At 47.2% G+C, this 16,799-nt stretch overlaps 1 protein-coding gene across 3 annotated transcripts in view; it reads right to left on the bottom strand.

The window, feature by feature from the left end:
- cfap210 (cilia and flagella associated protein 210) overlaps nucleotides 1-16,799 on the bottom strand; it is a 113,935-nt gene that overhangs the window by 46,074 nt on the left and 51,062 nt on the right. The window lies entirely within an intron of this gene.

Here is a 16,799-nt window from a genome sequence, read left to right as displayed (position 1 = left end):
TTTGTACATGGCAATTTGGATGTTGAGCGGTTTAATGAGATAGAACTGTGATGAAGGTGACCTGTTCCCTTTTAGGCCACCAAATCCAATTCCTGTTAATACGTACAAGCCTGCAGTCAATTAGAATTATTGTTGATACACTTAGTTTGCAGACAGCCAGATACTTGTAATTTTTTAGTTCTAGGTTTAGTTGTATACGTCCCTCAAAAAAATCATAATTCATAATAACATGATTAAATTTATGCGTTGAATCTTATAACATGTTAAAATTTTTACTTGACGACTTTAGCCTCCCAAAAATCCTGGGTTCAAAGTGGATCTTTGTGCCCAGATTGTGCAACTAACAGTGGTTAGCACCGCAGCCTCACAGCTCCAATGACCCGAGTTCAATTCCGGGTGCTGCCTGTGTGGAGTTTGCAAGTTCTCCCTGTGTCTGCGTGGGTTTCCTCCGGGTGCTCCGGTTTCCTCCCACATGCCAAAGACCATTATAAATTGCCCCTAGTATAGGTAGGTGGCAGGGGAATATAGGGACCGGTGAGGTTGTGGTAGGAATATGGGATTAGTGTAGGATTAGTATAAATGGGTGGTTAATGGTCGGCACAGACTCGGTGGGCCGAAGGGCCTGTTTCAGTGCTGTATCTCTAAAATCTAAAATCTTTAAAAAAAAACTCAGCTGGATTTGAATTATGCAGACTGATCTTGTACAATGTACCTAATTTTAAAGGATGCATCAGAGTTTTATTTTAGCTTCTAGCAGTTTTTGTTCAGTTTATTTTCCTAAATTACTTTTAAAGCTAATATTAGGAAATCGGTAATGTGGAAAATTGCCCAGGTATATCCTGTGCACAAAAAGCAGGACAAATCCAACCCGGCCAATGCGCACCCTATCAGTCTACTCCCGATCATCAGTAAAGTGATGGAAGGGGTCGTTGACAGTGCTATCAAGCGGCACTTGCTCAACAATAACCTGCTCACTGACGCTCAGTTTGGGTTCCGCCAGGGCCACTCAGCTCCTGACCTCATTACAGCCTTGGTCCAAACATGGACAAAAGAGCTGAACTCTAGAGGTGAGGTGAGAGTGACTGACCTTGACATCAAGACAGCATTTGAGCGAGTGTGGCATCAAGGAGCTCTAGCAAAACTGGAGTCAATGGGAATCGGGGGAAAACTCTCCGCTGGTTGGAGTCATACCTAGCACAAAGGAAGATGGTTGTGGTTGTTGGAGGTCAATCATGTCAGTCCCAGGACATCACTGCAGGAGTTCCTCAAGGTAGTGTCCTAGGCCCAACCATCTTCAGCTGCTTCATCAATGACCTTCCCTCCATCATAAGGTCAAAAGTGGTGATGCTCGCTGATGATTGCAAAATGTTCAGCACCATTTGCAACTCCTCAGATACTGAAGCAGTCCATGTCCATATGCAGCAAGACATGGACAACATTCAGGCTTGGGCTGATAAAAATGGCAAGTAACATTCGCGCCACACAAGTTCTAGGCAATGACCATCTCCAAAAAGACAGAATCCAACCATCTCCCTTTGACATTCAATGGCATTATGATCACTGAATCCCACACTATCAACATCCTGGATGTTAGCATTGACCAGAAACTGAACTAGATTCTTTTGTTCTTTTGGGCCTCCTTATCTCGAGAGACAATGGATACGCGCCTGGAGGTGGTCAGTGGTTTGTGAAGCAGCGCCTGGAGTGGCTATAAAGGCCAATTCTGGAGTGACAGGCTCTTCCACAGGTGCTGCAGAGAAATTTGTTTGTTGGGGCTGTTGCACAGTTGGCTCTCCCCTTGCGCCTCTGTCTTTTTTCCTGCCAACTACTAAGTCTCTTCGACTCGCCACAATTTAGCCCTGTCTTTATGGCTGCCCGCCAGCTCTGGCGAATGCTGGCAACTGACTCCCACGACTTGTGATCAATGTCACACGATTTCATGTCGCGTTTGCAGACGTCTTTATAACGGAGACATGGACGGCCGGTGGGTCTGATACCAGTGGCGAGCTCGCTGTACAATGTGTCTTTGGGGATCCTGCCATCTTCCATGCGGCTCACATGGCCAAGCCATCTCAAGCGCCGCTGACTCAGTAGTGTGTATAAGCTGGGGATGTTGGCCGCTTCAAGGACTTCTGTGTTGGAGATATAGTCCTGCCACCTGATGCCAAGTATTCTCCGAAGGCAGCGAAGATGGAATGAATTGAGACGTCGCTCTTGGCTGGCATACGTTGTCCAGGCCTCGCTGCCGTAGAGCAAGGTACTGAGGACACAGGCCTGATACACTCGGACTTTTGTGTTCCGTGTCAGTGCGCCATTTTCCCACACTCTCTTGGCCAGTCTGAACATAGCAGTGGAAGCCTTACCCATGCGCTTGTTGATTTCTGCATCTAGAGACAGGTTACTGGTGATAGTTGAGCCTAGGTAGGTGAACTCTTGAACCACTTCCAGAGCGTGGTCGCCAATATTGATGGATGGAGCATTTCTGACATCCTGCCCCATGATGTTCGTTTTCTTGAGGCTGATGGTTAGGCCAAATTCATTGCAGGCAGACGCAAACCTGTCGATGAGACTCTGCAGGCATTCTTCAGTGTGAGATGTTAAAGCAGCATCGTCAGCAAAGAGGAGTTCTCTGATGAGGACTTTCCGTACTTTGGACTTCGCTCTTAGACGGGCAAGGTTGAACAACCTGCCCCCTGATCTTGTGTGGAGGAAAATTCCTTCTTCAGAGGATTTGAACGCATGTGAAAGCAGCAGGGAGAAGAAAATCCCAAAAAGTGTGGGTGCGAGAACACAGCCCTGTTTCACACCACTCAGGATAGGAAAGGGCTCTGATGAGGAGCCACCATGTTGAATTGTGCCTTTCATATTGTCATGGAATGAGGTGATGATACTTAGTAGCTTTGGTGGACATCCGATCTTTTCTAGTAGTCTGAAGAGACCACGTCTGCTGACGAGGTCAAAGGCTTTGGCGAGATCAATGAAAGCAATGTAGAGGGGCATCTGTTGTTCACGGCATTTCTCCTGTATCTGACGAAGGGAGAACAGCATGTCAATAGTCGATCTCTCTGCACGAAAGCCACACTGTGCCTCAGGGTAGACGCGCTCGGCCAGCTTCTGGAACCAATCCTGGGTTCAAAGTGGATCTTTGTGCCCAGATTGTGCAACTAACAGTGGTTAGCACCGCAGCCTCACAGCTCCAATGACCCGAGTTCAATTCCGGGTGCTGCCTGTGTGGAGTTTGCAAGTTCTCCCTGTGTCTGCGTGGGTTTCCTCCGGGTGCTCCGGTTTCCTCCCACATGCCAAAGACCATTATAAATTGCCCCTAGTATAGGTAGGTGGCAGGGGAATATAGGGACCGGTGAGGTTGTGGTAGGAATATGGGATTAGTGTAGGATTAGTATAAATGGGTGGTTAATGGTCGGCACAGACTCGGTGGGCCGAAGGGCCTGTTTCAGTGCTGTATCTCTAAAATCTAAAATCTTTAAAAAAAAACTCAGCTGGATTTGAATTATGCAGACTGATCTTGTACAATGTACCTAATTTTAAAGGATGCATCAGAGTTTTATTTTAGCTTCTAGCAGTTTTTGTTCAGTTTATTTTCCTAAATTACTTTTAAAGCTAATATTAGGAAATCGGTAATGTGGAAAATTGCCCAGGTATATCCTGTGCACAAAAAGCAGGACAAATCCAACCCGGCCAATGCGCACCCTATCAGTCTACTCCCGATCATCAGTAAAGTGATGGAAGGGGTCGTTGACAGTGCTATCAAGCGGCACTTGCTCAACAATAACCTGCTCACTGACGCTCAGTTTGGGTTCCGCCAGGGCCACTCAGCTCCTGACCTCATTACAGCCTTGGTCCAAACATGGACAAAAGAGCTGAACTCTAGAGGTGAGGTGAGAGTGACTGACCTTGACATCAAGACAGCATTTGAGCGAGTGTGGCATCAAGGAGCTCTAGCAAAACTGGAGTCAATGGGAATCGGGGGAAAACTCTCCGCTGGTTGGAGTCATACCTAGCACAAAGGAAGATGGTTGTGGTTGTTGGAGGTCAATCATGTCAGTCCCAGGACATCACTGCAGGAGTTCCTCAAGGTAGTGTCCTAGGCCCAACCATCTTCAGCTGCTTCATCAATGACCTTCCCTCCATCATAAGGTCAAAAGTGGTGATGCTCGCTGATGATTGCAAAATGTTCAGCACCATTTGCAACTCCTCAGATACTGAAGCAGTCCATGTCCATATGCAGCAAGACATGGACAACATTCAGGCTTGGGCTGATAAAAATGGCAAGTAACATTCGCGCCACACAAGTTCTAGGCAATGACCATCTCCAAAAAGACAGAATCCAACCATCTCCCTTTGACATTCAATGGCATTATGATCACTGAATCCCACACTATCAACATCCTGGATGTTAGCATTGACCAGAAACTGAACTAGATTCTTTTGTTCTTTTGGGCCTCCTTATCTCGAGAGACAATGGATACGCGCCTGGAGGTGGTCAGTGGTTTGTGAAGCAGCGCCTGGAGTGGCTATAAAGGCCAATTCTGGAGTGACAGGCTCTTCCACAGGTGCTGCAGAGAAATTTGTTTGTTGGGGCTGTTGCACAGTTGGCTCTCCCCTTGCGCCTCTGTCTTTTTTCCTGCCAACTACTAAGTCTCTTCGACTCGCCACAATTTAGCCCTGTCTTTATGGCTGCCCGCCAGCTCTGGCGAATGCTGGCAACTGACTCCCACGACTTGTGATCAATGTCACACGATTTCATGTCGCGTTTGCAGACGTCTTTATAACGGAGACATGGACGGCCGGTGGGTCTGATACCAGTGGCGAGCTCGCTGTACAATGTGTCTTTGGGGATCCTGCCATCTTCCATGCGGCTCACATGGCCAAGCCATCTCAAGCGCCGCTGACTCAGTAGTGTGTATAAGCTGGGGATGTTGGCCGCTTCAAGGACTTCTGTGTTGGAGATATAGTCCTGCCACCTGATGCCAAGTATTCTCCGAAGGCAGCGAAGATGGAATGAATTGAGACGTCGCTCTTGGCCGGCATACGTTGTCCAGGCCTCGCTGCCGTAGAGCAAGGTACTGAGGACACAGGCCTGATACACTCGGACTTTTGTGTTCCGTGTCAGTGCGCCATTTTCCCACACTCTCTTGGCCAGTCTGAACATAGCAGTGGAAGCCTTACCCATGCGCTTGTTGATTTCTGCATCTAGAGACAGGTTACTGGTGATAGTTGAGCCTAGGTAGGTGAACTCTTGAACCACTTCCAGAGCGTGGTCGCCAATATTGATGGATGGAGCATTTCTGACATCCTGCCCCATGATGTTCGTTTTCTTGAGGCTGATGGTTAGGCCAAATTCATTGCAGGCAGACGCAAACCTGTCGATGAGACTCTGCAGGCATTCTTCAGTGTGAGATGTTAAAGCAGCATCGTCAGCAAAGAGGAGTTCTCTGATGAGGACTTTCCGTACTTTGGACTTCGCTCTTAGACGGGCAAGGTTGAACAACCTGCCCCCTGATCTTGTGTGGAGGAAAATTCCTTCTTCAGAGGATTTGAACGCATGTGAAAGCAGCAGGGAGAAGAAAATCCCAAAAAGTGTGGGTGCGAGAACACAGCCCTGTTTCACACCACTCAGGATAGGAAAGGGCTCTGATGAGGAGCCACCATGTTGAATTGTGCCTTTCATATTGTCATGGAATGAGGTGATGATACTTAGTAGCTTTGGTGGACATCCGATCTTTTCTAGTAGTCTGAAGAGACCACGTCTGCTGACGAGGTCAAAGGCTTTGGCGAGATCAATGAAAGCAATGTAGAGGGGCATCTGTTGTTCACGGCATTTCTCCTGTATCTGACGAAGGGAGAACAGCATGTCAATAGTCGATCTCTCTGCACGAAAGCCACACTGTGCCTCAGGGTAGACGCGCTCGGCCAGCTTCTGGAACCAATCCTGGGTTCAAAGTGGATCTTTGTGCCCAGATTGTGCAACTAACAGTGGTTAGCACCGCAGCCTCACAGCTCCAATGACCCGAGTTCAATTCCGGGTGCTGCCTGTGTGGAGTTTGCAAGTTCTCCCTGTGTCTGCGTGGGTTTCCTCCGGGTGCTCCGGTTTCCTCCCACATGCCAAAGACCATTATAAATTGCCCCTAGTATAGGTAGGTGGCAGGGGAATATAGGGACCGGTGAGGTTGTGGTAGGAATATGGGATTAGTGTAGGATTAGTATAAATGGGTGGTTAATGGTCGGCACAGACTCGGTGGGCCGAAGGGCCTGTTTCAGTGCTGTATCTCTAAAATCTAAAATCTTTAAAAAAAAACTCAGCTGGATTTGAATTATGCAGACTGATCTTGTACAATGTACCTAATTTTAAAGGATGCATCAGAGTTTTATTTTAGCTTCTAGCAGTTTTTGTTCAGTTTATTTTCCTAAATTACTTTTAAAGCTAATATTAGGAAATCGGTAATGTGGAAAATTGCCCAGGTATATCCTGTGCACAAAAAGCAGGACAAATCCAACCCGGCCAATGCGCACCCTATCAGTCTACTCCCGATCATCAGTAAAGTGATGGAAGGGGTCGTTGACAGTGCTATCAAGCGGCACTTGCTCAACAATAACCTGCTCACTGACGCTCAGTTTGGGTTCCGCCAGGGCCACTCAGCTCCTGACCTCATTACAGCCTTGGTCCAAACATGGACAAAAGAGCTGAACTCTAGAGGTGAGGTGAGAGTGACTGACCTTGACATCAAGACAGCATTTGAGCGAGTGTGGCATCAAGGAGCTCTAGCAAAACTGGAGTCAATGGGAATCGGGGGAAAACTCTCCGCTGGTTGGAGTCATACCTAGCACAAAGGAAGATGGTTGTGGTTGTTGGAGGTCAATCATGTCAGTCCCAGGACATCACTGCAGGAGTTCCTCAAGGTAGTGTCCTAGGCCCAACCATCTTCAGCTGCTTCATCAATGACCTTCCCTCCATCATAAGGTCAAAAGTGGTGATGCTCGCTGATGATTGCAAAATGTTCAGCACCATTTGCAACTCCTCAGATACTGAAGCAGTCCATGTCCATATGCAGCAAGACATGGACAACATTCAGGCTTGGGCTGATAAAAATGGCAAGTAACATTCGCGCCACACAAGTTCTAGGCAATGACCATCTCCAAAAAGACAGAATCCAACCATCTCCCTTTGACATTCAATGGCATTATGATCACTGAATCCCACACTATCAACATCCTGGATGTTAGCATTGACCAGAAACTGAACTGGATTAGCCATATAATAACTGTGGCTACGAGCAGGTCAGAGACTGGGAATTCTGCAGCGAGTAACTCACTTCCTGTTTCCCCAAAGCCTGTCCACAAGGCACAAGTCAGGAGTGTGATGGAATACTCTCCACTTGCCTGGATGAGTGCAGCTCCAACAACACTCAAGAAGTTCAACATCATCCGGGACAAAGCAACCCGCTTGATTGGCACCCCATCCACCACCTTCAACATTCACTCCCTCCACCATCAACACACAGTGGCGACAGTATATACTACATACAAAATACACTGCAGCAAATCACCAAGGCTCCTTTGACAGCACCTTCCAAACCTGTGACCTCTACTACCTAGAAGGACAAGGGCAGCAGATGCATGGGAAGTTGCAAGTTCCCCTCTAAGCCACACACCATCCTGACTTGAAGCTATATCCACTGTTCCTTCACTGTCACTGGGTCCCTTCCTAACAAAACTGTGGGTGTACCTACCACGTATGGACTGCAGCGGTTCACGAAGGCAGCTCACCACCAACTTCTCAAGGACAATTAGGGATGGGCAATAAATGCTGGCCTAGCCAGCGACACCCACATCTTGTGAAAGAATATTTTTTAAATGGTGTGCTCGGAAGAGGAGGTGGTCGTGGAAAGGCGAAAAGGTAGGGGGCATGATGGAACAAGGGATTGGCAGAAGCATGTGATTGGAGGACGGGGCAGGGGAATGGGAGTTGCTGGGGACTATGTTTTCTTCACAACTTCTATCTTCGGTGGTTCCTTTCTCCTTGTGCACATTTCCTATCAACCTTTTCCATTATAAATTACTATGTCCACATTTATAATGGAAACTGCTTATATAAAACTAGACAGGTTGCAATTACTTCTTCTTTCTAAGAGACACCGGTGTGAGGGCATAATTGCAGCAGATAAATTTGCCTGAGTAGTTCCCATTATAAACATGGACACAAGAATTTATAATAGAAATATAAAAATAAGGACAAAATGAATGGTTTTAAAATGAGGAATAAATTATGCATGCACACCCTAATCCAGTTATCCCCAGCCCAGTAACTGTAACTCACCTGAAGATTATACTTGCTCTTAAATCCTCGTACGCAATGCCATGGGAAATCAATTAGTACAGCCCAATAGTAAAGCATTTTATAAACATTAAATGTAAAAGAAAAGTTAAAGAAACGGTAGAGCCAATGACGGAAGCATTGATCTGTAGCTCAATTCATTTACCAACATTTATTCCTTATCCCTGGATACGCCTACCTAACATAAATCTATCAATCTCATTCTTGGAAATTTCAATTGATCCAGCATCCACAGTTTTTTGGGGGAGCGACTTCCAGACTTTTAATATCCTTTGTGTGAAGAATTACTTCCTGACATCACCGATGAACAGCCTAACTCTAATTTTAAGGTTATGCCTTCTTGTTCTGGGCTTCCCCACCAGAGGAAATAGTTTCTCGGTAGCTACTCTATCGTATCCCTTAATCCTTTTAAACGCCTCGATTAGATCATCCCTCATCCTTCTAAATGCGAGAATTAAAGCCAAATTTAAGCACACTATCCTCATAATTTATCCTTTTAAGCTCTTCTGCTTAATCTCTACTGTACTCTTTCCCGAGGTTCTGCGCCCAAACCTTACTCCAGATGCAGTCTGAGCAAGGCTGTGTACAACTGAAGCATCATTTCCTCACTTTTGAATTGCAATCACCTTGAGAATAAAGGCCGACATTCCATTAGCCTTCTTGATTATTTTTTGTACCCGTGCATTTATGTACAGGTACATCTAAATCCCTTTGCTCCTCGTCTCTCACCATTAAGAAAATATTTCGATTTGATTTTTTTCAGTGGATAACTTCATCACATTGAGTTCCATCTGCCATAGTTTGCCCACTCACTTAATCTGTCTATGTCCCTTTGTAACTTCGAGCTGCCATCCACACAACTTACTGTGCCTCCTAACGTAATGTAATTCTACAAACTTTTGACAGACAAGTCTATTCCTTCATCCAAGTCATGAATATATATATATGGTGAAACGCTAAGGCCCCAGTTCAGAATGCTGGAGAAGACCACTTGTCACATCCCACTATTCAGATCTATCTTTATTCCCCATCTCCTACCTCACTAACAATTACTGACTCATGTCACAAAGTCACCTCCAAATCCATGTGCCTTCTTGGGGTTGATATATACAACAACCACAGACACTCCCTAGGCACCATGCTAGTGACTTCCTCAAAAATTCAAAGAGTAGTCAGACAGTTCCTAACCTTCACAAGTCCATGCTGACTCTCTTTGTTGAGCTGAAACCTATCCAGGTGTTCAGTCACTCGATTTCTGTTGACAGATTCCAGAAAGTTCCCTGCACTGTTGTTAAACTGACAAGTCTGCAGTTACCTGCTTTCTCCCTCCCTCCTTATGCTCAAATAGTAGTACATACTACTAAACACAACACCCAAACATCCCCTGTGGTGTTATTCATGATGATTCAGAGGTTACACTGTTGCAAAGGGAGCCACTGCAGTGTAGAAGGTGGGAAAGCATTAAGACACTAAGGGTGAAATTGGATTGGCCAGGGATGTGAAACAGGCAAAATTGCATTTTACGCCTGTTATATAACCATGCCCAATATTCAGTTCTACAACACTGAATATCAGATGGGCATACAGCGTGCGACCAACAGGAGACCGCTTGTTTTGTGTACTTGACCATGTCCAATTTCACACCCAGGGTTTTTTTCCCCTTTTTAAAAATTGGTTTAAAACAGAGTGCGGGGTATGGAATGTGACATATGGAATGGAGAATGACATCTGTGTGGCCAATATAGCATTTTTAGCATATTATTTGTAGATCTCCGATGGCGCTACTCTTGGCAAGTCAGCTAATACGCTATCTTATAAGGACACGTGTTTTATACTATTCAACGTAGAATATATTATCTTACTAAGTTGAGCTGTTGAATAGAGTTGTTGTTCACTTAAGGAATTTTACAAATTATAAGGGCTGGATTTCATGCTGTCCCCCACAGTGAGTTTGAAAGCATGGAGAGCGTTTAATCAGGCAGGATGTCGGTGGAGGGAAGGCCCATGGACGGCTTTCCTACCCCACCGCCAATTGAGGCACTTAAGTGGGCAATTAATGCCCAACTAAGGGACTTATCCCACTGCCGCCTGTATTAACCCAGCAGTAGGCAGGCCTGTCACCAAACACGCAGCCATCCTCTGGCTGCCTGAGGGTTTCATGCACTGGTGCAGGTGCCCACACGGAGCCCGCTGGTGGGAGCCCCCAGCTGTGGAAGTCAGCCTCTCCTCCTCCTTTCCAAGCCTGAACCTCCATGCTCACCTGAGAAGGACGAGGAGCTGGAGAAGACTCCAGGCACCTCGTCCTTCTCTTGCCTTTCCACTGTTGTGTTGAGCTCATGGCCAAGGCAATGGTGTGCAGGTCTGCGCGCATTTGTGGGATCTGGCTCTCCATGAGGGTCACCAAACTCTCAGTGGAGGAAGCCATGTACTCACATACCTAAGACATGACTGCACTAATGGAATGGAAGGACTCCTCCATCATCCGCTCATGGCTACGCATGGCCTCTGGCATCTCCACCATATGCTGCCTTACCTCTCTCTGCGACTCCAGCATGCCCTGTGCTGATGATACGAGAGGCTCGGCATCAGCTTAGGGCTCAGCATGGGCCTGGCCACCCACAGTCCTCTGACTGTCAGAGGCTTTGACTGTCTCAGCCTCAGCCAGCTGCTCGGGTGCATGTGCGGTGCTCTCACCAGCTTGTGCCCCTAATTCTACAGCCAAGCGGAAATCCACTGAGGTGAAAGTATCTGCACTGGTGGAAGGTGCAGGACAGTCATGTGACAGTGCATCCTCTGAATGCTGCTCTTCAGAGATTAACGGTTGTTCCCCTTCTGCTTGAGTCTCCTGCGGTGCCGACCTGCATGAGAGAACACAAACATGTGTGGGTTAGGGTATGCAGATCACGTCATGCCAACCATATGTGATGTGGGCCTCCAGAAGTGAACTGTATGTTGATGGAAGACAATCCTCGCTCTCTTGCACAGAAACTTCAGTCTCCATCTGATATGGAGTGGCCGCCCTGGTTCCCCACCAATTTTAATGCCTCCTCCTCAGCTGTGGAGAGACAGCAAAGATCTGGGATGCTGTCCCCAGTCTGGGCTGTCTCCCTCCTGTCATGGGCCCTCTTGTCCTGCAAGTGAAAAGAAGGAGATAGTCATACTTCGCAGAAAGATCAACATGACGGTTCTGCTACTGTCAGCCCCTAGTCCCCTACTGGGGTATCCAATATAGCTTATGCTCCCGTCCATTCTCAGGGGAGTTAATGGGGGTGATTTGTAAAAGAAGATGGCCTGTGGCCAAGAAACAGCCATGCATCTGTCAGGATGAGGTGATGCCTAACCCCTTCTGCCAGCGCAGTTGTAGTGCCTCCCTCTCCATGTCCCGTTTCCTCCTCTGGAGCCACTTGTAATCTCTAAAAAGGAGAGAGGTATGGAGCAGTCACCTTGGTAGAACAAAGGAGGTCACTGACTCTCTTGCGGCACTGTACCCATGTCCATGGGGGGTAACCCTACAGCTGCTAACATCCTCAGCTATTTTTGTCCAGGCTTACTTGGTCAGTCAGGAAGACCTCTTCTTGCCATTGCTGGGGAAGAGGACCTCCTGCCTTTCCCTTGCAGCCTGGAGGAAAATCTGAAGGGAAGCATCACTAAACTGGGAGCCATCCCGCGAGGTCAGTCTCTGGGGAGTGGGGGGTGCAGAGTCACGGCAACACCGGTCTGAGTGTAAAGAGCTAGCAGCAAATGAGTCCAAGGCAGCAATGCTGGCAGGGCTTTAAATATAGCGCCAGCACCTGCTCTGGAGTCATCCAATGCCGTATTTGGCGTCTCACATCCCGCCCCCGCCGCGTCATTGGCGGGCCCCATGCCTCCAATATGCAAAGTGGGTATTTGCCACATGATCACAGTGGGCAGGCCACCCACGTGACTAGTGGAATGGCTCCCCCTTCCAGATCTACCACTGGGACCGGCAATGGGCTCCTTAAATTCAGCCCTTTTTGTGCAAACAAAAAAAGTTTTCAAAAATTGCCTCAGTTAAAAAATGTTGCTTCATATTACTTCTATGTTTTTACATAAAAAGAAATTTTAAAATTTCAAGCCCAAAAATGTATCACAATTATTTTATCACAATTTTGCAATGATTGGAAAATGGCAAGGGAGGGTTTCAAGCACAAAATCATAGGAATCATAGGAAATAGGAGCCGGAGTAGGCTGAGCCTCCACAGCCTTCCGGAGTACAGAATTCCAAATATTCACCAGCCCCTGAATGAAGAAATTTCTCCTCATCTCGGTCCTAAATGGTCTACCTCTTATTCTGAGCCTGTAGGCTGAATTTTACAGACCCCGCAGCGTCGCGGGCTGGAAAGTGCCTCCAGGACAGGGCCACCACGCACCCCGATGCCGTGAGGGCCCGGCCCGATATTGCGGGCAGTGGCGAGGTCTCGTGGCAGCCCCCCCACTACTCGGCGACGGGACCACCTTTAACATATGTAAATAAATTTAAAATCACTGAATTAATTACCTTTCCGTTCCCACCGTCTGTCCTCGTGCGATATTCGTGCCGGTGGCCGGCACTCCCGCGCCTTCAGATCCTCGTCCGGGGAACCGAGGTGGAATACTAGTGGGGAGGGAGGAGGAGGTAATTTTCTCAGTGCGGGAGGGGGGCGGGGTGGCGGGGGAGAGGGGTCAAACTCATATCATTGGTGTAGGAGATGGTAGGAAGGATTATAGTGTAAAGTTTATGTACTTTGGGGGGGGGGGATGGTCAGGTGGGCAAGGGATGTGTTTTGGGGGGGCGGGGGTAAGGGCAAGTAATTAATTTAATTTAATAAGGGTGGGAGAGGGACAGAATAAATGTATTTTTTTTTAAATAAAATTTTTCTTTAAATATGTAAATTGAAAGCTAGGGCTCGAAGCCCTTCATCGCGGGTGGGGGGGTGGGGGTTGTCCGCCCCGGCTAATTAAGTGAGCCACCAATCTTAATATCGTGGTAGCTCCAAGATGTGCGGCCCACACGGGCGGGCCGCCATTGTTGTTGCCTGCCGCCAATCTCAGCGGCGGGACGATAGATTTCAGCCTAACAACTAACTGCAGGAGGTGGCTCCACAAATATCCCCATCCTCAATGATAGGGGAGCCCAGCACATCAGTGCGAAAGATAAGGCAGAAGCATTTGCAACAATCTTCAGCCAGAAGTGCCGAGTTGATGATCCATCTCAGCCTCCTCCTGAAGTCCCCAGCATCACAGATGCCAGACTTCAGCCAATTCCATTCACTCCGCGTGATATCAAGAAACGACTGAAGACACTGGATACTGCAAAGGCTATGGGCCCTGACAATATTCCGGCAATAGTACTGAAGACCTGTGCTACAGAACTTGCCGCACCCCTAGCCAAGCTGTTCCAGTACAGCTACAACACTGGCACCTACCCGACAATGTGGAAAATTGCCCAGGTATGTCCTGTGCACAAAAAGCAGGACAAGTCCAACCCGGCCAATTATTGCCCCATCTGTCTACTCTCAATCATCAGTAAAGTGATGGAAGGTGTCATCAAAGGTGTCATCAAGCAGCACTTGCTTAGCAATAACCTGCTCAGTGATGCACAGTTTGGGTTCCGCCAGGGCCATTCAGCTCCTGACCTCATTACAGCCTTGGTTGAAACATGGACAAAAGAGCTGATCTCAAGAGGTGAGGTGAGAGTGACTGCCCTTGACATCAAGGCAGCATTTGACCGAGTATGGCATCAAGGAGCCCTCGCAAAACTGAAGTCAATGGGAATCAGGGGGAAAACCCGCTGCTGGTTGGAGTCAAACCTAATGCAAAGGAATATGGTTGTGGTTGTTGGAGGTCAATCATCTCAGCTCCAGGACATCACTGCAGGAGTTCCTCCGGGTAGTGTCCTGGGCCCAACCATCTTCAGCTGCTTCATCAATGACTGTCCTTCAATCATCAGGTCAGAAGTGGGGATGTTCGCTGATGATTGCGCTACGTTCAGCACCATTCGCGACTCCTCAGATACTGAAGCAGTTCGTATAGAAATGCAGCAAGACCTGGACAAGATCCAGGCTTGGGCTGATAAGTGGCAAGTAACATTCGCGCCACAAAGGTGCCAGGCAATGACCATCTCCAACAAGAGAGAATCTAAGCATCTCCCCTTGACATTCAATGGCATTACCATCGCTGAATCCCCCACTATCAACATCCTAGGAGCTACCATTGACCAGAAACTGAACTGGAGTAGCCATATAAATACCGTGGCTGCAAGAGCAGGTCTGAGGCTAGGAATCCTGTGGCAGGTAACTCATCTCCTGACTCCCCAAAGCCTGTCCACCATCTAAAGGCACAAGTCAGGAATGTGATGGAATACTCTCCATTTGCCTGGATGGGTGCAGCTCCAACAGCACTCAAGAAGCTCGACACCATCCAGGACAAAGCTGCCCACTTGACTGACACCCCATCCACAAACATTCACTCCCTTCACCACCAACGCACAGTGCAGCAGTGTGTACCTTCTACAAGATGCACTGAGCAACGCATCAAGGCTCCTTATACAGCACCTTCCAAACCTGCAACCTCTACCAACTAGAAGGACAAGGGCAGCAAATGCATGGGAACACCACCACCTGCAAGTTCCCCTCCAAGTCACACACCATCCTGACTTGGAACATATATCGCCTTCCCTTCACTGTCGCTGGGTCAAAATCCTGGAACTCCCTTCCTAACAGCACTGTGGTACCTACCTCACATGGACTGCAGCAGTTCAAGAAGGAAGCTCACCACCACCTTCTCAAGGGCAATTAGGGATGGGCAATAAATGCTGGCGAAGCCAGCGATGCCCACATCCCATGAATGAATTTTTAAAAAAGCCCAGTACCTCCCAACCAGGAGAAACATCTTTCCTGCATCTACCCTGTCGAGCCCTGTAAGAATTTTGTATGCTTCAATGAGATTACCTCACATTCGTCTAATACAAGTCCAGTCTCCTCAATCTCTTCTCATCGGACAATCCTGCCATCCCAGGGATCAGTCTGCTGAACCTTCATTGCACTTCCTCTTTGGCAAGTATATCCTTCCTTAGATAAGGAGACCAAAACTGTACACAATACTCCAGTTGCCATATCACCAAGGCACAAGATAAATGCAGCAAGACTTCTTTACTCCTGTACTCAAATCCTCTTGCAATAAAGGCCAACATACCATTTGCCCTCTTAATTGCTTGCTGCACCTGCATATTAACTTTCAGTGACTTATGAACAAGGACACCCAGGTCGCTTTGTCTATCAACAGTCCCAGTCTCTCACTATTTAAGAAATACTCTGCATTTCTGTTTTTTCTACCAAAGTGATTAAACTTCACATTTTTCAACATTACATTCCATCTGCCATGTTCTTGTCCACTCACTTCGCCTGTCTAAATCCCCCTGATGCCTCTTTGTATCTTCCTCACAACTCAAATTCCCACCCAGTTTTATGTCATCAGCAAACTTGGAAATGGTACATTTGGTCCCCAAATCCAAATCATTGATAGAGATTGTGAACAACTGGGACCCAAGCACTGATCTTTGCGGTACCCCACTCGTCACAGCCTGCCAACCTGAGAATGACCCATTTAATCCTACTCTCTGTTTTCTGTCCATTAACCAATTCTCAAGCCGTGCCAGTATATTACCCCCAATCCCACGTGCTCGAACTTTGCTTACTAACTTCCTGTGTGGGACCTTATGGAAAGCCTTCTGAAAATCCAAATACATCACACCGACTTTATATTATTAATTCCCCTTATCTACTCTGCTAGTTACATTCTCAAAAACTACAACAGGTTTGTCAAACATGATTTCCTTTTCATAAATCCATGTTGGCTCTGGCCAATCTTACCATTATTTTCTACGTATCCAGTTATCACATCCTTTATAATAGATTCTAGCATTTTCTCTACTACTGATGTCAAGCTAACAGGTCTGTAGCTCCCCGTTGTCTCTCTCCCTCCTTTCTTAAATACTAGTAAATGGCCAGTCCTGCTGGCGGTCATGAAACATTTCAAAATTTAAATTGGATTAAATAATCTACCTCAGATACAAAGCTCATAGCTAATTTGTTTTCAGGCTTTTATTAAATAAGCTCAATTTCCTCACTTGCTTCTGGGGTTTTCCACTTATCTGCAAGGGGGTGGGACGTTTAAACAGTAAGTGCCATCATATTGGATAGAACATAGAACAGTACAGCACAGTACAGGCCCTTCGGCCCACAATGTTGTGCCGAACCTTTAACCTACTCTAAGATCAAACTAACTACCTACCCTTCATTCTACTATCATCCATGTACCTATCCAAGAGTCGCTTAAATGCCCCTAATGTATCTGCTTCTACCACTACTGCTGGCAGCGCATTCCACGCACCCACCACTCTCTGTGTAAAGAACCTACCTCTGACATCTCCCCGAAACCTTCCTCC

This window comes from Heterodontus francisci, chromosome 7 (genome assembly GCF_036365525.1).
Source record: "Heterodontus francisci isolate sHetFra1 chromosome 7, sHetFra1.hap1, whole genome shotgun sequence".
NCBI classification, from domain to species: Eukaryota; Metazoa; Chordata; class Chondrichthyes; order Heterodontiformes; family Heterodontidae; genus Heterodontus; species Heterodontus francisci.
This window is presented reverse-complemented; position numbering and strand designations above follow the sequence as displayed.